This window comes from Myotis myotis, unplaced genomic scaffold (assembly GCF_014108235.1).
Source record: "Myotis myotis isolate mMyoMyo1 unplaced genomic scaffold, mMyoMyo1.p scaffold_m19_p_3, whole genome shotgun sequence".
In the NCBI taxonomy this organism is placed as follows: Eukaryota; Metazoa; Chordata; class Mammalia; order Chiroptera; family Vespertilionidae; genus Myotis; species Myotis myotis.
Genome location: NW_023416335.1, coordinates 58,678,719 through 58,702,053, shown reverse-complemented (window position 1 = coordinate 58,702,053; position 23,335 = coordinate 58,678,719). Strand labels below are relative to the sequence as shown.

The window sequence follows — 23,335 nt, the reverse complement described above, 5'->3', positions numbered from 1 at the left end:
GTTTGGTTGTCCCTCACTAACCCCCCTGACGGCCTGGTCACCTCACTCAGCCTGTTCGGTCATCTGTTTGGTCATCTGTTTGGTTGTGATGGCCCCTGGCTCTTTATATATATAAATTACCATAGGTAAAAAAATAATAAAATATTAGAACAGTAAATACAACAACTGAAACATGTACCAAATGAATGAAATAATAGTTTAATCTCTGTAAAATTGTTCATTGGCACTGTAATATGAACTGAATAAAAAAATTAAAAATAATTAAATAGATGTAGAGAAAGTACATGAAAATTTTATTCCCAATTTAAAGTAAAAATTCATAGTTGTCTATAAAAGAAAATGACTTCCTTAACCTTAAAAAAGGTATCTGCCAATACATTACAAGAAATGTCATGCTGGAGGGATCACAATACCAGATATAAAGTTATATTACAAAGCCACTGTCCTGAAAACTGCCTGGTACTGGCACAAGAACAGACATATAGACCAATGGTACAGAACAGAGAACCCAGAAATCAACCAAAGCCATTATACTCAATTAATATTTGGCAAAGGAGGCAAGAGCATACAATGGAGTCAAGACAGTCTCTTCAATAAATGCTGTTGGGAAAATTGGACAGATACGTGCAAAAAAAAAAATGAAATTAGACCACCAATTTACACCATACACAAAAACAAACTCAAAATGGATAAAGAACTTAAATGGAAGATGGGAAACCATAAAAATCTTAGGAGGACCCATAGGCAGCAAAATATTAGACATATTTCATAGCAATATCTTTATCGATAGAGCTCCTGGGGCAATGGAAACTAAGAATAAAATAAACAAATGGGACTAAATCAAAATAAAAAGCTTCTGCACAGCAAAAGAAACCATCAACAAAACAACAAGAAAACTCACTGCATGGAAGAACATATTTGCCAAGGATATAACCTATAAGGACCTAATCTCCAAAGTTTATAGGGAACCCATACAACATAACAAAAGGAAGATAAACAATCCAATCAAAAAATGGGCAAATGACTTAAATAGACACTTTTGAAAGTGAACATACAGAAGGCCATAAGACATATGTAAACATACTCAAAGTCACTAATCGTCTGAGAGATGCAAATCAAAACAACAATGAGATACCATCTCACACTTGTCATAATGGCTATCATCAACAAATCAACAAATAACAAGTGCTGATGAGGAGATGGAGAAAAAGGAACCCTTGTTCACTGCTGGTGGGAATGTAGACTGGTACAGCCACTGTGGAAAACAGTATGGAGTTTACTCAAAAAATTAAAAATGGAACTCCCATTTGACCCATTAATCCCACTCCTAGGAATATATCCCAAGAAATCAGGAACACTGATTAGAAAGGATATATGCACCCCCTTGTTCATAGCAGCACAATTTACAATAGCTAAGATTTGGAAACAGCCTAAGTGCCCATCAGCAGATGAGTGGATTAAAAAATGGTGGCCCCTTGAGTGTGGCTCTTCCACAAAATACCACGTGCGGGTGGTACAGTGCGAAGTTGACTTAAAACTTTAAGTAAAGTTTATTAAGTTAATTTTAGGGAACGTTGTGGAGTGAAAGAAGATGTAGTGTTGAGGATTGAGAAAGGTATGTTGAGATGGTTTGGACATATAGAGAAGATGAACAAAAGGAGATAGATGAAACAAGTATACAAGACAAGTATGGATGGGAGAGTTGGAAGGGGTCGACCTCAGCGAACATACCTCAATCAAATTGAGGACATTTTTAGCAAAGGCCAGCTTAGGAGTGCCCTAATTAAGTTAATAACAATGTACCTACCTATATAGTTTAAGTTTAAAAAATTTGGCTCTCAAAAGAAATTTCAATCGTTGTACTGTTGATATTTGGCTCTGTTGACTAATAAGTTTGCCCACTACTGTGCTAGGGGATAGGTATGGCTGGGGAGAAGTCAGTGGAGAAAAAAGGAGACATATGTAATACAATATGTAATACTTTAAACAATAGGAATTAAAGAAATGTCATGCTTAATGGTAAGAGATTAGAAGCACTTTCTTTAATGTCAGGGCTAAGAGAGGAATAGCTTCTTTTGTACTATTCAACTTTTATTGTAGACAGTGTAATAAGACAAAAGGAAAAAAAACAGAAATATAAGGGTTGCAAAAGATGAAATAAAATTTGTTTCAAACGATATTATCTATAAATAAATTAATCTAAGAAAATATTTGAATCATTACTAATATTAGTGTTCAGAAAGTTCCCTGAATTAAATCTCAGACTAACAAATTTATACATAGCATTCCCATGTACCAGCAATTAGATAATATAATGATCTCATCCTAAAATGTATCAAAAATATCTAAACTACTCAGATATAAATCTAGCAAAACACATGCAAGATTTTTATGGAAAACATTCTTAAACTTGTGAGATAAATGAGGGATACACACACACACACACACACACACACACACACACACACACACCTTGCAAACACATTATTCATGAATGGATGGCAAAAATCAATATTATAGAGAAGTCAGTTTCACCGGATTAATCTAAAGATTTAATACACTCAAGTCAAAATTCCAACAAGATTTTTGTTTTTTGGATAGTGTAGTCAGCTTATTGTAATATTCACACTGAATTACCAGGCATGGTAGAGTCTGGTGTCCCTACTGCCTTCTGCAAAGCCACCCCACCAAGACCACTGTAGCCCCCTGTCCTGCAACCACAGTTATGTGTGCTGTGGTGCCGCCACCTCAGACCAGCGTCATGATCAGACAACAATATTCAATGAGTAAACGTGTTCCTCAGTTCTGTGGTGTTCTTGGTCACACATGTATGGAATTTCTGAAGAGCAGTGGAGATTACTGCCAGGCATAGTTACGACCTCTATGCAGACAAGTGAACTATAGAAATTCATTACTGCACCAACAAGAAGCCCCCATATGAGTGGTTTACCTGGACACAGAAGTGTTGAATTGAAATCTGCAGAGCATTTTGTAAGAGTTCTCACCTGGGGTACACCTGAGTGCACTTCCTTTCTATTGCTTTAGTAATACTGGATTGAAGAATTGCTGCTTATTGTTAGAAGGTTCATTTCATTTCTCATTACTCCCAAAGTCATACTCAAAGCCTGAGAATTTCAAGTGAAATATACTGAAGTAGACTCAGCTTCTTTGCATACTTTATTTTTTTAAAATGTATTTTTGTTGAAAGTATTACAGATGTCCCTGTATTTCCCTCATTGACCACCTCCACCTCCCACCTCCCACCTCCCACCTCCCACCAGGCCTTCACCACACTATACATATATTCATATAAGTTATTTGCTTAATTTCTCTCCACCCAACAACCCCCACCTTTACTCTGAAATTCATCAGTATGTTCCATGCTTCTATGTCTCTGGATCTATTTTGTTCATCAATTTATTGTGTTCATTAAATTTTACATATGAGTGAGATCATGTGATACTTGTCTTCTCTAACTGGCTTATTTCATTTAGCATAAAACTCTCCAAGTCCCTCCATGCTGTCTCAAAGGGTAGGAGATCCTTATTTTTTTTTTTTTTTACTGCTGCATAATATTCCATGGTGTAATTGTACAAAGGTTTTTGATTCACTCATCTACTGATGGGCACTTGCAGTGCTCTGAACATAGGGGTGCATATATTCTTTCTGATTGGTGTTTCAGGCTTCTGAGGCTATATTCCTAGAAGTGTGATTACTAGGTCAAATAGCAGTTCCATATTTAATTTTTTGAGGAAACTCCATACTGTTCTTCATAGTGGCTGCATCAGTCTGCCTTCCCACCAGCTGTGTGCTTGGGTTTCCTTTTCTTCACATCCTCACCAGCACTTGTCATTTGTTGATGGTAGCCATTCTGGCAGGTGTGAGGTGATATCTCATTGTTATTTTAATTTGCATCTCTCTGATGAGTAGTGACTTGGAGCTTTTTTTCATATGCCTCTTGGCCATCTATATGCCACTTTGAAGAAGTGTCTATTTAGGGCCTTTGTCCATTTTTTAAATTGGATTATTTTGTTTTCATTTTATTAAGTCGTATGAGTGCCTTATATATTTTAGATATTAACCTCTTATCAGATGTGTCATTGGTACATATGTTCCCCCATTCAGTGGGCTCCTTTTTCATTTTGATGATGGTTTCTTTTGCTGTGCAGAAGCTTTTTATTTTGATGTAGTTCAATCGTTATGTTCTCATTTGTTTCCCTTGCCCTAGGACAGTGGTCGGCAAACTCAGTAGCCAACAGAGCCAAATATCAACAGTACAACGATTGAAATTTCTTTTGAGAGCCAAATTTTTTAAACTTAAACTATATAGTTAAGTACATTGTTATTAACTTAATTAGGGTACTCCTAAGCTGGCCGTTGCTAAAAATGTCCTCAATCTGATTGAGGTATGTTCGCTGAGGTCGACCCCTTCCAACTCTCCCATCCACACTCGTCTTGTATACTTGTTTCATCTATCTCCTTTCGTTCATCTTCTTTATATGTCCAAACCATCTCAACATACCTTTCTCAGTCTTCAACACTACATCTTCTTTCACTCCACAGTGTTCCCTAAAATTAACCTAATAAACTTTACTTAAAGTTTTAAGTCAACTTTGCACTGTACGTGCACACCTGCACATGGTATTTTGTGGAAGAGTCACACTCAAGGGGCCAAAGAGCCACATGTGGCTTGCGAGCTGTGGTTTGCCAACCACTGCCCTAGGAGATGAATCGGCAAACATATTGCTATAAGAGATGTCTGAGATTTTGCTGTCTATGGTTTCTTCTAGGATTTTTATGATTTCATTATTTACATTTAAGTCTTCTATCTGTTTTGAGTTTATTCTTTTTATGGTGTAAGTGTCTAATTTTCCCAGCACCATTAATTGAAGAGACCATCTTGACTCCATTGTATGTTCTTGCCTCCTTTGTCAAATATAATTAAGCATAATGGCTTGGGTAGATTTCTGGGTTCTCTGTTCTGTTCCATTGATCTACATGCCTGTTCCTGTGCCAGTACCAGGCTGTTTTGATTACAGTGGCTTTGTAGTATAACTTTATATCTGGTATTGAGATCCCTCCAACTTTGATCTTTCTCAAGATTGGTGTGGCTATTTGGGGTCTTTTTTTGGTTCCAAATAAATGTCTGAATTATTTGTTCTAGATCTGTGTAATATGTCATTGTATTTTAATAGAGATTGCATTGAATCTATAGGTTGCTTTGGGTAGTCTGGACATCTTAATTATGTTAATTTTACCAATCTTTGAACATGGTATATTCTTTCACTTGTTTATACCTTCCTCTATCTCATCCATTTTTAATGAAAACTTTCAGCAAAGTAGGAACAGAGGAATCATACCTCAACATGATAAAGACCATATATATAATAAATCTATATCCAAAATCATACTCAATGGTCGAAACTAAAACCATTTCTCCTAAGAACTACTCTTATTCAACATAGTACTGGAAGTCCTATCCACAGCAATAAGACAAGAAGAAAACATAAAAGGCATCCAAATTGGAAAGGAGGAAATAAAACTGTCAGTATTCATAGATGACATGATATTACACATAGAAAACCCTAAAGACTCCCAGTCTTTTTGGAGGGTCCCTGGTGCAGAACAATGGGAGAAACTGTGTGACTGGCCCTGAGTACCCTGGTTGGAGCTATCAGCAATGCACAGCTTGTGGCTCCCTCTCCTGGGGCTGGGTGTGCTTTGACAGGACCAAGATATACACGAAGGTCTGCTTTTCTAGCCCCAGGTCCAGAAACAGATCAGGCAAAGACTCAAAGGCCCCAGAGATACAGCTCTGCCTGCAGACTGATTGCTATTCTCAGTCCCTTACTGAACCTCAGGTTGTAGGCTATAGGAAGGCATAAACTCCATATGGTGGGGTGAAAGGTTTTCCAACAGGGTGAGGAAATTGCTTCCCCTTCCGTTTCCCCCCACCCCAGGCAATAGCTGCCTGGATTATTAAGTTCTGCTTGAGAAAGATGTCCTCTGCAGTATGGGGGAATGATTCAGCATAAGAATCCAGGTGACTGCACTCAGAGCTTTATCCCTAGAGCCCACAACCCTGGATCCTCCTTACAGAACTCTAGTCCACTATGCCCTCCCTCTGCCAGAGCCCAAAGTGAGTAGCTGCATATGAAATTTTGTACATTGGCCCTTCAAGAGGGTGTCTGTCTTTCCAGAAGTTTCTCCCAAACAGACAGAAACCCCACTGTTTTTCACATCCAGATGTTATATGGGCACTTTTCTCAGTTCTGATGCTCTGGACTGGGAGACCAGCTTGGGGTTTCGACCCCAGAGTTATCAGTAGGAGCCCCCACAGCTGAAATATCTCTCCAGAACTTCAGCTGCTGTCTGTCGGAGCCCAGCCAGCCCCTTTGTGCCTCCGCCCTTTCTACCAGATTCCATCTGGTCTCCACTTTCCATCCTTGGTTATGATGGTTCTCTCCAGCTAGTCTTCAGTTGATTATTCAGGATGGTTTTTCTATATTTTAGTTGTAATTCCATTTTGTTCCTGGGAGAGTGTCAGTGTAGCTTCCATTTACTCTGCCACCATTTGGAATCTCTTTGCATCATTTCTGTATTCAATTTTTAAGTTATTTCATAACCCTATTGAGTGTGTTTTAAGTAACATGGCTTGAACGAACCACCCAGCTTCTGTGGAAGTGCCACACAAGAACATGAGATTTCCCATTACACACAATCCAACCTTAAACAGATTTATAGAGGAACTTGAGGAATATGGGGTTACTGCAATATATGAGTATGTGAAGCAATTTATGACACTACTCTTGTGGATTAAGAAGGCATCCATGTTCTTGATTGGCCTTTTGATAATGGTGCACCACCATCCAACCAGACTGTTGATGACTGGTTAAGTCTTGTAAACATTAAGTTTTCTGGTCCTAGCCAGTTTGACTCAGGGGATAGGCCATCAGCCTGTGGACTGAAGGGTCCCAGGTTCGATTTGGGTCAAAGGCACTTGTCTGGGTTGCAGGCTCAATCCCCAGTGTGGGGTGTGCAGGAGGCAGCCGATCAATGATTTTCTCTCATCATTGATGTTTCCTATCTCTCTATCTCCCTCTTTGAAATCAATAAAAATGTATTTTTTTAAAAAATTAAATTTTGTGAAGAAACTGGATTGTATTGCTGTTCATTGTGTTGCAGGCCTTGAGCTCCAGTGCTTGTTGCTCTAGCATTAATCAAAGTTGGAATGAAATATGAAGATGCAGTATAGTTCATCAGACAAAATCAGCATGGAGCTCTTAATAACAAGCAACTTTTGTATTTGGAGAAGTATTCTCCTAAAATGTGGTTGTGTTTCAAAGACTCCAATGGCCATAGAAATAACTGTTGCATTCAATAAAATGGGTGCTTGATGCCATTGCTTTGGAAGTGGAACTTGAGACAGGACCAAATTTGTCATACAGGCTAATGAAACTTCTACAGGAGTATTGAAAAGAAGTTTTATCAGGCCACAAGCTTGAGCGAATTTCAACCTCTATGTTTGGGTTATGATCAACCAATTTTGACACTTAGCAAAAGATTCTTACTGTTCATCATTTAAAAAGTGCTTATTATTTGTACCAATTGATTTTTCCTGAAATCATGCAGTATTGAGTTATGTGTTTAAATCTAATCCCATGCCAGAATTTTATCAGCATATAAGATATTAGAAAGATTAGGTGCCAAAATACCCAGTACAATCTATACTAATTTAAGGGTAATATGCTAATTAGACTGGGAGACCGGATATATTCCAACTGTCTGACTTCCTTCCAGACAAAGCCATAGTGGTGGGGGCTGAGGCAGAGGTGGTTAGGGGACATGAGGCCAGCAGGGTAGGGCAGTTGGGGGCCATCAGGCTGGCAGGGGAGCGGTTAGGCAGTGATCAAGCCAGTAGACAGGCAAGCGGTTAGGAGCCAGCGGTCCCGGATTGCGAGAGGGATGTCCTACTGCCGGGTTGGGCCCCATCTGTGGGATCTGGCCTAAACCGGCAGTCAGACATCCCCCGAGGGGTCCTGGATTGGAGAGGGTGTATGCTGGGCTGAGGGACTCACTCCCCCCACCCCCCGTCCCGTGCACGAATTTTGTGCACCAGGCCTCTAGTACTTATATATTTTTAGTATCACACAGAACTAAAATCCCAGGAACTATGAACATTCTGGACCTGATGTGTGGGTTATCCCTTCAGTGATTTCAAACACAGAAAGTAGGGCCTATATAGTTATTACCTGTTCATTTATGTTTAGATCTCCCACATTAATGTAAGTATACATCAGGTTTGCTCAACTTTTTAATTTCTATACCAAGTCTGAGTGACTATTTAATGTCTTTCTATAAATCTCATTTTGTGCTGATATGGAAAACCTCCATTTTGAAAATCTGCATTGTACAGAAGCACATGACTTTGATGTCTCCAGACAAAAAGCCTTACAGTTAATTTCAATGTTTGCACTTCAGATGCAACTTACAGGGAGGGCCTGAGAAAAGAGTGGGAGGAGGATATTAAGTATTTTTAGTATAATGTTGCCTTTGTCTTGTGTGGAACATGTAGAATATGCTCTTTAGTAAATATTTTTTTAAGGTGGAGATGCTTTGCAGTATCTAAACAATTCTTAATCTTAAAATTTCTGAAATTCTTGCATTTTTTTCATACTTTCTGTAGTTGTTTACCAACTTATTTTTGTTGAAAGTGTGATTTTTCCTTCTCACTCTCTCTTGCAAAAAAAAGTCAGTTTCTGCTGATAAATTGAGCAGACATCTAATATTTTATATACCTTTTGAGCTATGTAATTTAATATTTGAATACTTGATAATTTATTTTATTATGTAATTGATAAAATGGTGATGTGTATTAGTGCTAGTATTCAATTTTATATTCAACCTAGTTCAACCATATATTTATACTATCTTGGAATGTGTGGTTATAGTTCTGTGGGAGAAATAATTTGTCAGTGTTCACCAGCTTGTAAAAATCTATTGTGAAAGCTTAAGTATCTAAATAAATAATGAGATGCATTTTTAAAAAATGAATGGCCAAATGTGATCAAAACAATTTTAGGAAAAATAAAATGGGAGATCTGCTATGAAAAATCTATACAGCTAGAATGATTTATACTTACTGATATTGGTGGAGTGTCAGACAAATATAAAAATAGTACAAAATATGAAGCGTAGAAACAGACTAATGCATATAAGAATGTTATTAAATGACAAATGTGTCATTATAATTCAATGAGGAATGGATAGGCTGTTCATTGAAAAATGTTAGGACAATTGACTATACATATGGAAGATAATAATATTATATCAACATACTAGAAATAAAAGTAAACTCCACGTATATTAAATACCTAAGAGGAAATTGTTTTTTTTTTTTTATTTAGAAGGAGAAGTAGGAAGATAATTTAATGATACAAAAACATGGAAAATTTCTGAAGCAAGCCAAAAACCGTAATGTCATAAATATTGATGAATTAGATTTCATTCAAAAATTTCTGCACTTAGATATCATAAAGTTTTTAAAATATGAAAAGATATTTGCAACACTCATAATTGACAGCATTAGTTTTCAAGACATATACATAATTCCTACAGATGGATTAGAGATAAAATATTAAAAACATGTACAATGAAGGTGAAGAAAAAATCTAAATAGCCAATGTAAATGTGAAAAGCTACTCCTACAAATCAGGGAATTTAAATCAGCATAATCATAGTTTTCATTTTACACTCATCCAATTGGCAGAAATAAAGAAATCTGTTAATATCAAGTATTGGCAACAATAAAACAGGAATTCTCCATATGTGGATATGTAAATTGGAAAACCATTGTATTCATCAGGGTCCCAGCAACAAACAGATGGCATACTCAAAAACAGTAACCGACAAGAGTTTAAAGAAGGGAATATTTTGAAGCTATAAGAGTTAAGGGAAATTGACAAGGGATGGAGAAGCACTATGGGGTTAGTAACAGTAGAAGGCTGTAACTTACTTAATTAAGCCTGAAGGGTGAGGACCTAAATAGCTGAAGAGCTGTCTTTTCAGAAAAGAAACACCAGCTGAAGTTATGACCTTCATAGAAGAATGTAGGGAATAATAAACCACACCTAACCACGTTGGCAGTTTACTTTCCCCAAAGTTCTACTTTCTAAACTCTTCCTGCTACTGTCCATTGGACAAATCTAATAGAAATATAAGGTCATGGGAGCCAAGTTGGTACAGCTCATAAAAGTTAATCTCCTGAGCCACAGAACAGTGTGGAAAAAGATGGACAATGTCAAGAAGGGCAGTTGGAAAATATCCAGCATAATCACAGTAGAGAGAAATGTTATAAAATTTAATAGCTTTGAATATATGCACATCCTCTAACTTACATGTTTTTCAAGAGACAAACATGTGGACAAGAAAATACATTGAATTCAATACTCACACACTGAAGCATCTATAATAATAAAAAGCATAATATGCTAATTAGACTGGACATCCTTCCAGATTAAGCTGGGACTGCGAGGGAAACCTGGGTCCTGGGTGCCAGAGGGAGGCCAGTGCTGGAAACCAGGGGAAGGAAGGCCTACTCTTGTACAGATTTCATGAATCAGGCCTCTAGTTTATAATAGCTATGAATTTTCCAACAACATAAATGTTCATTAACAGAAAAATTGGTAATATCATATATTTATGACATTAATTACTGTATAGTAATAAGGTTGGTGAACTAGAGTTACATTATAAATATAGGTAAATCTAAAAATGATGCTGTTGCATAAGTAAAGCAAACTGTAAAAGACTATACCCAAAGTTATATGATTTAGATACTTTTTTTTCTAAAACACACAGAAAAACCCCTTCATTTTTTTTTTCATGGAAACATGCATGTGCAGTAATAGAATACATTCCTGTATAAGAGGGGAACATACCAACTTCAGAACAGTGGTTAACTCTGAAAAAGGAACAGAACATATAAGGGAATTGCCTTTATTTGCATCTACAATGTGTTTATTTTTTTATAAATAGATTTGAAAAAATTGCTATGAACTCTAAAGTGAAAGTGTATGTGGGGGTATGCTTTTAGTTCTTTTGTCAGGAGTGGGATTTCTGGGTTTTATAATAAGGTTAACTTTATGAAAATACAGATAGACTTTTTGAAGTGACTGCAAAATTCTTCCTTTCTGCCATAGCCTGTTACAGTCGTTCCATGTTTATGTAGTGGTTGGTATTGTCAGGGAGCACTCACTCCTGAGTCCACACATACTCCTGAACCCTGCTCGCTGCACCAATTGCTGAAGTAAGTTTCTCCTTGACCCTGCTCGCTGCAGTAATTGTGGGAGTACTCACTCCTTTACCCTGCTTCACTATGCTAACTCTTGGGTCTGAGTCCCTCTGCCAAGGGACTGGACCTCCTTGGATGCTGGGCATTAGAAGATGGAGAAGACATGAGAAGTTGTGGGTATATAAAAGAGTCTTTATTGCAGTAGCCATTTCTACTAAGGAGCCATCAGACAAAATAGACCAGCAAAACAGTCCTTGCTGATACAGTAGCAAATACAGAAGTCATCCCAAGCAGCTGCACACAACAGGCTGGTCAGTGGCAATTTATATACAAGTTCAAAGAAGCTCAAACAAAAAGAGGCTTTATGCCAAATAATGACCTCAGTATTTTGGGCTACAGAAAGGCACACCTGCACAGTGTATATATGAAACTGCTGTGTCCTTTCACCTGCCTATGGCAACTTGGCCTTGAAATCCTGATTAGGATTCACATGCTCAGAGTGACCTTGAACATCCAGTGCACTCTAGACAGGGCCCCATAGTTAGACATTTTAATTTAGCTATTCTATCACTAATAGAGTGTATGCAGTTTTAACAGGCATTTGTCTAATACTAGTGATGTTCAATATCTTTTTATGTTGTTGTTAATCCCACCAGAGGATTTTTTCTGCATTGATTTATTTTTTTTTTTTTTAGAGAGAGTGGAAGGGATGGGGAGAGACAGGGAGAGAAACATAGATGTGAGAGAGACACAGCAATTGGTTGCCTTCCACACACACTCCAACTGGGGTCGGGGAGTCAAGATTGCAACCGAGGTACATGCCCTTGACTGGAATTGAACCTGTGACCCTTCAGTGACACTCTAACCCAGCCGTGGGCAAACTACGGCCCGCGGGCCGGATCTGGGCCATTTGAAATGAATAAAACTAAAAAAAAACAAAAAAGACCGTACCCTTTTATGTAATGATGTTTACTTTGAATTTATATTAGTTCACACAAACACTCCATCCATGCTTTTGTTCCGGCCCTCAGGTCCAGTTTAAGAACCCATTGTGGCCCTCGAGTCAAAAAGTTTGCCCACCCCTGCAACCACTAAGAAAACTAGCTAGGTCTTCATTTTCTATTTGTGTATCTCCTTTGGGAAACTGCTTGTTCAAATCTTTTGCTCATTCTACCCTCCTCCCCAATGTGTTGTCTTATTGAATTGTAAGTGTTCTTTATATATTTTAGGTACTAATCCTTTATCAGATATATATTTTTGCATATATTTCCTTCTGGTCCATGACTCACCCTTTCATTTAAAGCAGGTTAGTAGTTACTAAGAGCTATGAGGTGGAAGGGAATTGGCTGCAGAAGGAATGAGGGACCATTTTGGGGGGTAATAGAAATGTTTTATATCAGGATCGTGATGGTAATACACAGTAGTACTAGTATATATTTGTTGAAACTTATCTAAAGTTATACTTAAAATTGATTAATTGATTAATTCATTCTTATGTAAGTTATACTTTGATGAAGCCACTTAATAGAGTTTTAATTAAGTATGGTAAAGTTTAACATGAGCTGAATTTTTAAAATCAATAGTTACATTAGTGCTATACCACTTTTTGTACTTTTTTTGTATGTTTAAATTATTTTGTAATTTTAAGATATGGGAGAAACAGTGTCTTCTGGTTTTAACTTTGGAAATCTGGCTTCTTTGATGAACCATTTATTCAGTGGGAAAACTAATCTGGAGTGAAAATTATTAGTGAAAATTATTAAAATGAAAAATCAGCCCCATCTCTTCAATGCCTGAAAAGTTTAATTGTTCCATTCAGATTCTGGAATTTACAGGCTTCTGGACATTAATTTATCAATTAATTACACATGAGCTAAGAGTATGGTTCTGCTCCAGTGAATGGATGGAAGCTATAAAGCATCGTGTGTGACACGCTGCACGAACCTTCACAGACATTTCCACTTGGTGAGAGCATTTCAGGCTCCCCAGCTGCTTTGGTTGGGGAACTTTTTAAAAACAATATTAAATTATCATCTGATTTAGAAATCATCTGATCGGAAATTTGCATTTGCTGGAAAGATATATCTTCTTGCCACTTACTGAAGGGGGCATTTAATCATTCTCCCATTTATTCAAAGGGCAAATGTAAACTCATCACTCTCTATACCCGAGGCGCAAGTAAGAAGCTGCACATACTGGAATATACAGACTAGAGTTCAAATGTTCTCTCAGGCACCAATTAACCCTGATGCCTGGGGTAGGGCACTCAGCTTATTTATATCATAGTTTGCTGTCCTTCACAATGGAGACCATAAAACCTACCTCACAGGTTTCTTGTATTACATATCTACTTAGCACTCTGTCCATATCAAGCATGTGAGATGATATACTGTTCTTGCCACAGAGTAGAAAATAATCAATGGAAGTGTTACTATTATTAATATATTAGTATTTATTCAATGAATAGTTGTTTCCTGTCTTTATCTCCTTAACTCTCCACATATCTATTATTATCTATAAATGCATACAGTAAAAATGTAGAGTAGATGTACAATAAAAGTGTAGAGTAGGCTATTTCCAACTTAATGCTTGGTAAAAACTACTTAAAGGAGAGTATTGAACATAGAAAAGACATGAAGTAATGGTCATTGAGAGCATTTAAAATATCTAACAGTAGGAAAAAATAGATGTTTTAAGTCAAGAATACTGAACTATTTTATTTTATTAATGTAATTTTAAAAGTGTAGCCTAGGCTAAATGATTTATGACAGTACTTTGTAATATATTAGCAGTGCCCTATAGTATATTTTGTAAATACAGTGACATTTTAGCAATAAGAGCTCTCATTACATGTCTCTATTATTAAATCATTTCTCCAAAGACAGGTTAGACTGTCAGGTTTTGAGTAAAAATTATAGGGGTTACAGATTCATGACATGAAAATCAGTATGCTTGAGCTGTGTAATGTACATTCACTGTGAAGGTGGAATATGCAGAAAAAGTAATAATTACAAGAACGTAAAAAAGTGAGCAAAAGAATTTTTTGAGTGTCTAAGCCCTCTTAGAATTACTTTCACTGTCACTCTTTGCTTGAATAAGAATAACATGTTACCATCATTATCATTTTTATTTAACTTACTCAAAAAATGTGACCATCTTGGCAGTATTTTCATTAAAGACTAACTCAGATTGAGATTAGGACTAGCTGACAGAGAGGGCTGGCTATTGTACTTGAGTTGGAATTCTGGCAGTTATCAAAATAAGTAAAAAAAATGGTAAGTCTAAATTTTAATGACATATTACTGATTCTAATACAATCATTGCCACATTTTCATTTATTAGAGATTTTAACAAAAGAAGTCCATAGAATGACAACATGGCAAACTGGTCTGATTTGGCACATCTCAAGGAAAGTCTGAACTGTACCCATTAAGGGATCACTCACTTTTTTACGTTCTTGTAATTATTACTTTTTCTGCATATTCCACCTTCACAGTGAATGTACATTACACAGCTCAACTTTACTTCCCAGGAGAGTCATTGAGTTGGTCCCATGAAAGGAGTACTTGTTCATGCAATAAAGTTAATAAGCATATAGTCTTTTATAATTAGATGAATATTGATTGTTGAGTTTTCTACTCAGGACAACAGTAATAAAATCCTCATTTCAAATCATTCTTGTCCTATAGGATCTTGCTTAGAGATTTGGGACTACAGAACACCAAGACAGGATTTGAAGCACAGTAAAAGAAATTGTAGCACATAGCAAAGGCATAAATTACTTTTGAAATGGTTTATATCAGCAGTTCTCAAACTTTAGCTTGCATCAGAATGACATGGAGAACTTGTTAAAATGCCAGTTGTTGGATCACCACCCCCACAGATTTGATTCAATTGGTCTGAGGTGGGTTGCTCAAATTTACAACTCTAACTGGTTTCCAGTGATACACCTGCTGCTGGTCTGGCCACCATGCCTGAGTCATGTCATGGACTTTTCCTAGCAGCTGGGAGAGCAGGGTCTGCCTGAAGAGTCTCAGACAATTATTTTTCATTTATTCATTTACTCAATAAATATTTGCCAGGTACCCATAGAATCTCACCAAGTTCTAAATACAGGTTGGGGCAAAAGTCAGTTTACAGTTGTAATTACATGAAACAGAGTGCAGTCTTGTATTATTATGGAATAAGTAGGGGCCCAGTGCATGAATTCGTGCACCTTGATAGGGGCAGGTCTTGGCCCATTCTCCATGCCCCTGCCTGGCCCCTTTCACCACAGCCCCTAATCCCCTGTCTGATGGCAGCCCTGCTCCCACCATCACCGGCGCCAGGCACCTGCAGCGGGTGTGAGTGGGGCCAGTGCCGGCAGTGGATGCAAGTGGTGGTTCTGGCACCAGCAGTGGGTGCGAGCCCCCAGTGGGACCATGGCGCACAGGAGCAAAGAATTTTCAGTAACCACCAGAGGCTTGCCTTGATGACAGTGACTGGTGCCCGCCTTGGTTTGGTGCTCCCGCTCACCTGCTCCACCATCCCACTGCAGCCAATGCCCACCATGTTCCGCGCATGCCCCCTGGTGATCACCGCACATCACAGCAACTGGTTGTTCGGTTGTTGGGTTATTTGGTTGCCCCGCCATTCGGTCTATTTGAATATTAGGGTTTTATATATAGAAATTATTGCATTATTTTCCATAGGACAACTGTAAACTTACTTTTGCCCCACCCTGTATACAGCTATGAATAATAAGACTTAGATAACCATTGCTTTCAATGTGCCTACAAGCTAATTATGGAATTCTGATAAAGTATGTGATGATTATAAATAAGGACTCTATGAAACATAAGAGGGACACCACACAGACTTGTGGAGAGGACATGGAAGTCTTCCTGGAGAATGTGACACCTCCACTTACTTTTCTGAAATTTCCACTAAACTAAAAAATGAAAGAAAAAAAGCCTATAATTTAGAGTTAGTGTCCTCTTCCCTGAATTAATGAGAGAGCTTTCTTAGAAGGTTCAACCTGCCACCTCTCTCAGCTACTTACAAAAACCTCAACACCACTACTATCTTAGAAAAATACAAATATAATCACATTACTCTCATGCCTAAAACTTCCTACAGCCTCAGGCTTAATGCCAAACTTCTTTGTGGTCTTTTCCAGTGTGCACTTTTAATTTTCAAACATGCTACCAGCCACCCAAACACCTTATTCTCCAATCTTGTGGTATTTCTTGCTCATCCTGAACATGCTTTTTCTTTTGCATCTAGATATTGCACATACTCTTTTCTCTATCTAGAAATTTTATTGTTGTTGTTCTGGCATTGCCCAATTCCATGTTATCTGTTGCAGTTCAATGTTTTGGTCTTCTGTGAAGCCTTTTTAAATATATATATATATATATATTGATTTCAGAGAGGAAGAAAAAGGGAGAGAGAAACATCAATGATGAGAGAGAATCATTGATCGGTTGCCTCCTGCAGGTCCCCCACTGGGAATCAAGCCTGCAATCAGAGCATGTGACCTGATCATGAATCGAACCATGATCTCCTGGTTCACAGGTCGACGCTCAACCACTGAGCCACACCAACTGCGTTGTGAAACCTTTCTTGATTTTTTTCTGGAAGACAAGCACTTCTTTTTCTGCATTACAAACATCTGGCAGATATATTCTTGTTAAGTGTGATGGGTTAATTATTTATTGACTTGTCTATCCACTAGACGAATGACTTACAACCAGTGTGCTGCAATAATTTTTAAAATACAGTGGGGCCTTGACTTACGAGTTTAATTGGTTCTGAGACCGAGCTCATTAAGGAGCTCGTTAACTCAAATTATTCTATCAACTCAATGCAAAAAATCAGCGGAGAGACAGCTGGTATCTCAAAAAACTCGTTAGTTGGGACACTCGTAAGTCAAGGCCCCACTGTATGCAATACCTGACTATTTAGCCAGGGGCACTGATCTCTTTTACCATCGATTGTCAAATTTAAAAGTGACAATAGCCCATACAATAATAATCACCTGTGAATGAATCAAAATTATACCCATTTTTGTCAGATCAGCAAAATATGTATTTTTTGGTGTGCCACAAAATTTTAGTAATTAGTTTATATGCCATGAGATGAAAAAGTTTGAAAATCACTGCCTAAGATTGGACTATAGATTATTGGGTAACAGAGACTATGAATTACTCATTTCATAACATAGTACTTACACAAACTAGGTGCATAATAGGTGCTTAATTGGTTACTGAATTTTAAAATATGAAAAATGTGGGCCCAGTTACTTCTACCTTAATGATTACATAGTCTAATATTTTGTTTTTTACTTAATACCAGTTTTAAATACCTAGATGAGTGAATCCGACAGACAGAGCTTGAGTCTAGAATCCATTATTTGTCCTCTAAGTTGTGACTTGAGGATAAGGTAGAGTTGTGCAATTCATGAAGTTTTCCCTTATCAGTTATGGATAGATAAATTAACCACCAAGGATAAGGGAGGGCATGAGTAAAAATGATAGAATCATTTGCCTCATTTATTTCTTTTCAACCCTCCAAATATCACTGTTTGTGAAAAGAAATAACTAGGAAAGAAAAAATAACAGATGAGAGATTCAGTGAAATGTAGGGAGATGAGAAGCAAAGGAAAATAATAATTGATTTAGAGGAACAGAGAAAGTTTAAACCTAATTATCTGCAGAGGGGAGTTATGGGTGAGCCAAATTACTCCATGGAAGTCTGAGGACTTTGATGATTGGAGGTACCCCAGATAGAGAAAATAAAGTTATGCATAGAGTAATGTTCCCACAAGGGAATTCTTTCCCAGCATTTTCTGGGAAATTATGTTTTTCTTTACCCAGAGAAAAATCATTTGGAAAAACAAGAAAAATAATTACAATTTTCCTGCAAGAATTAAAGCTTAATAATCACCATAGAGATGTTACTAGTTTGAAGAAATAGACTGATTTCAAATTGGAAGCTAGAGCAGAAATCACTGATATGCAGGGTCAGAAAATAAGTTTGCAGTTTTCAAGAACTAGAGCAAGAGCAGAGAGAGAAGCATTTAAGATCTAATCAGTGGCTGTTGTCATATTATAAGTGTTTGTGGCCTCATCTGCTGCTAAGAGTACATCATTATTGCAAATAAAATAAATATTAATACATTTATATGCATAGTATACTTTACACAAATCCTTAGAGAGTTGTTCAGAAGCAAAGCAAGTTATTAAATTGGCAATTTGCACACGTGATTCTGTGTAGTGCTGTTAATTGTGTTAGGATATCAGAATGTTATGCTATAATCCAATAATGTTAACTAGACTTTTCCAATGTTTGAAAATACTCTGTGGGCTACAGGGGTTTGTAAACACTTTAACAGAAGAAATGCAAGTGGAAGAAGATAAGAATGTTGTAGAATACTAAAACAATTAGTAACTGATCTAAAATCTGAATCAGAAAAAGCAATATAAATTTCAATGGCAAAACCAAAATTAGGGTAAATGAGTAAAATATTTTCATTACTGAAAAAGGAAATGACCTTTTATGAAGCAGCATATACCTTAACATTCAACTTGAAGATTTTACTCTACCAATAACTGCCACAAAGTACAAGGAATTTTTCTACAAAATGGAATATTTGTTACAAAATAAAAAATCAAGACTATTGGACAGAGATCAAATACTTTGTGTGTTTTATTTTATTAAGTTTATTGGGGTGACATTGGTCAATAGGATTATATAGTTTTCTATGATACATGATCTCTATATTGCATTCTGTGCCCACCGACCTAAATCAAACCATCTTCCATCACCATATATTTGGCCCCATTTACTCTCCCCGCCTCCATCCCCTTCCCTCTGATAACCAACCACCATACTGGTGTCTGTGTCTATGAGTTTCAGTTATATATTCCACATATGAGTGAAATTATATGGTTCTTAGCCTTTTCTGACTGACTTATTTTGCTAAGCATAATATTATCAAGGTCCATTTATGTTTCTTATGACTGAGTGATAATATATGCCATAGTATATATAACCACATCTTTATCCATTCCTCTATTGAAGGACACTTTGGTTGTCTCTATATCGTGGCCACCGTGAATAATGTTGCAATGAACATAGGGGTTCCTATATCATTGCAGGTAAATGTTTTCAAGTTTTTCGGGTAGATATTCAGGAGAGGGATTTCTAGGTCCTATGGTAACTCTAGTTTTATTTTTTATAGAACTGCCAGACTGTTTTCCATAGTGACTGTACCAGTCTACATTCCCAGCAGTGAATGATGGTTTCCTTTTCTCTATAACTTCTCCAACTCTTGCTATCACTTGTCTTGTTAATAATAGCCACTCTAACAGGTGTGATGTGATATCTCATTGTAGTTTTGGGATGCAGTTCCCTAAAGCAGTGGTTCTCAACCTTCGTAATGCCGCGGCCCTTTAATACAGTTCCTGATGTTGTGGTGACCCCCAATTTCCTTGTTACAAATTGAACACAATTAAAGCATAGTTATGAATCACAAAAACAATATGTAATTACATATATGTTTTCCCGATGGTCTTAGGCAACCCCTGTGGAAGGGTCGTTCGACCCCCAAAGGGGTCGCGATCCCCAGGTTGAGAACCACTGATCTAGAGGCTAGTGAAGTCAAACATCATTTTGTTTTGGCCATTTGTATGTCACCTTGGGAGAAGTGTCTATTTAGATGCTCTGCCCATGTTTTTATTGGAATGTTTGTTTGTTTGGTGTTGATTTGTATGAGTTTTTAATATATTTTTGATATTAAGCCTTTGTTAGAGCTGCTGTTTGAAAATATAATCTCCCATATGGTAGGTTGCCTTTCTGTTTTATTATAGGTGTCTTTTGCTTTGCAGAAGCTTTGATATAGTCCCATTCATTTATTTTTGTCTTCACTTCCTTGCATTTGTGGTCGATTTCATAGAATGTTCTGTACAATTAAGGTCCATAAGTTTAGTACCTATGTTTTCTTCTATTAATTTATTGTTTCAGATCTTATATATAGGTCTTTGATCCATTTTGAATTAAGTTTTGTACATGGCGACAAATAGTAATATAGTTTTATTCTTCTGCATGTGGTTTTCCAGTCTCATAGTGTGATACTGCCAGTATTGTGTTTTCCCCTCAGGATTGCTTTGGCTATTTGGGATCTTTTGTGGTTCCATACAAATCTGATGATTTTTTCTTGTTTTATTTCTTTAAAAAATTTATATTGGGAGATGAATTTCACAATCATAAGATGAATGAAAGGTACATAATTCAGAATATTCATATGATATAATTCTATTTATGTGAAGTTTAAAAGTAAGCAAAACTAAATATGTTGTTAGGGCCACATACATAAGATGCAAGATCATTTATTTTCACATTGGTAACATTGGTAAAGATAGTAGTTATTCTTTGGATTAAGAAGAGAGGGATATGCCATGAAAGGCAACTGGATCAGGGACTTGTAAGTTACTGGGGATGCTTATTTCTTAATGAGAGTTTTGGCTACTTTGATATTGACTTCATTATTATTTGCTAAAATATGCATGTAGGTTTTATACACTCTTCTAATGTATGAATATATTTCTTTTTTTAAATGCCTCTGTTTCAAGGCACTGTGTACCTAATAGCTACTGTACTCAAAGGCAACACCTTTTAAGGAGATCTATTTATCATTGACAAACCTTCAGTGAAAATGAAAAATTAACTCCTAACTGTTGTACATACTACCTGCCAGGATAAACAATATTACATTCAATTATGCATTAAAGATTTTTAAGAATATTATATGCTGAATCCTGTGAATATATTATACATCTGATTATAAGAAGCACAAGGTCATGATGGAAAGAAATAGATACAAATATATTGGTAGAAGTTTCACAAGAAAAATGATCTCCACCTTAAAATCTCCAATAATATATATTTTTAATTTAATTTTTTATATTTTTATTGTTTAAAGTTTTACATATGTCTCCTTTTTCCCCCGATTTCCCCCTCTGGGCCCTCCCCCCCCCCCCAGCATAGGGCAAGCCCTCACCACCTCAGTGTCTGTGTCCATTGGTTATGCTAATATGCATGCATATAAGTCCTTTGATTGATCTCTAACCCCCCCTCCCCTGCCATTTGTCTCTAGATCTATTTTTGTTCATCAGTTTATGTTGATCATTATATCCTACATATGAGTGAGATCATGTAATATTTCTCTTTCTCTGACTGGCTTATTTTGCTTAGCACAATGCTCTCCAGTTCCATCCATGCTGTTGCAAATGGTAAAAGTTCCTTCTTTTTATATAGCGGTGAAGTATTCCATTGTGTAGATGTACCATAGTTTTTTATATAATTTAAGGTTATGGGTTCTCCACAAAAAAATTCTCTTCCAAAGAAGAGGTCTTATTAAAGCTTTTTCATACAGATTAGAGTTGGTTTTCTAGGAATGGAGACTTTGAAGGACACAGATATCATGATTATGTACTTTAGTATGGCCTGTACCCCTCACTTTTTGTTGCCCTTGTGATAAGGGCCAGGGTCTCTTTCATAATGTGAGTAAGAAGAGGTGGTGAAATGATAGAAATTAAGGTTACAAAGTAGTTGGAAACTAAACAGTGATAGGAATTTTATGCCATTCTGTGGTATTTTGACTCTAATTGAGTTATGGAAAACCATCAAACTATTTTAAATAGTAGACACTACCAAGGTGAATAGTCACATGTCTATGTAGCTTAGAGTTAAAGGAAGAGAAAAAGCAAATACAGCCCTCCGCAAGAGGTCGAGTTTGAGAACAGAAAATATTGGGGAACTGTGAAAACACGGTTGATCAGTTGGAAATTAAAAATTAAACTTTCATCAAAATTTTGAACCTTTTAAAATTGAGTATATGATTTAGATATGGATAAGTAGATGTTTTTCTCTTCCTTCTTTCTATTTGACATAAGGATCTTTGAAGATAGCTTTGAATGAACTGAAGTACAGTAGAGGTTTTTGCCTAAGACACTATATTCTTACTATGAAACTAAAGCAAATACTGGTATTCTCTCTGCCTGGCTTGTTTGCCATTGGTGCCATGGTTCCTTAAGGAATAATCCATAGTATCTTACTCCATGGTACTGTGGTTCTATGTGCTTTACAATGTCTTCTCCACAAGAATGTTATTTCAAATGGGAGATGACATTACCAGAATTAAGCTATGAAACCAGCAGTAAAAATATCATTACTGCTATTCCAGCTTGAAGATGCAAGGGCTGATCTGTTTATTTTTATTATCTTGCTTACATTTTCAATTTGAGTCACTGAAAATGTGGTTACAAAAAAATAACAAGTTGAGGCATGTAGCTAGACATTGTAGTCTCAGCAAAGAAATCTGTGATTGGCAAACTCATAATTTGTCAGTTTCAGTGTTTTCACATGGGTCTCTTCAGTGACACTGATAAAAGGGCCTTGATTCAAACTCTGTAAATGATTCCTTGGAGAAGACTACTCAGAGTTCAAAAAGTCTGAGATCAAACCTGTACATTTCTACCTAGTTTTGTAGAATTGGTGTTGCAAAATATTCTTAGCCTTGTAGAAATAACACTTTACTCTTGAATAATCTATAATGATAAAAGCGTTATTTGCTAAATAGACTGGACAGGTGAACAACTTTCTGGATGGCCTTCCAGACGAAGTCTCAGTGGCAGGGGCTGAGGCAGAGGCAGTTAGGGGCAATCAGGCAGGCAGGGGAGCAGTTAGGGATGATCAGGCAGGCAGGCAGAGTGGTTAGGGGTGATGAGGCAGGCAGGCAGGCAAGTGGTTAGGAGCCAACGGTTCCAGATTGCAAAAGGGTGCAGGCCGGGCTGAGGAAGCCCCCCACCCCATTGTGCAAGAATTTTGTGCACTGGGCCTCTAGTAATAAATAATATGCTTAGAGTCAGGCACCAGCCTGGGCCATTATATGCTATGAAAATCAGCATTCTACATTTAAATTTTGGGCCCAAAGAAAAATATTTCTTAAAGAACTCCATATTTTTTGTATTACAAAGTAAACATTTTCTTTACTAGAGA

At 36.9% G+C, this 23,335-nt stretch overlaps 1 pseudogene; it reads left to right on the top strand.

The window, feature by feature from the left end:
- The first annotated feature begins 6,650 nt into the window (after window positions 1-6,650).
- Window positions 6,651-7,384, top strand: LOC118651856 (annotated as a pseudogene).
- Window positions 7,385-23,335: the final 15,951 nt, after the last annotated feature.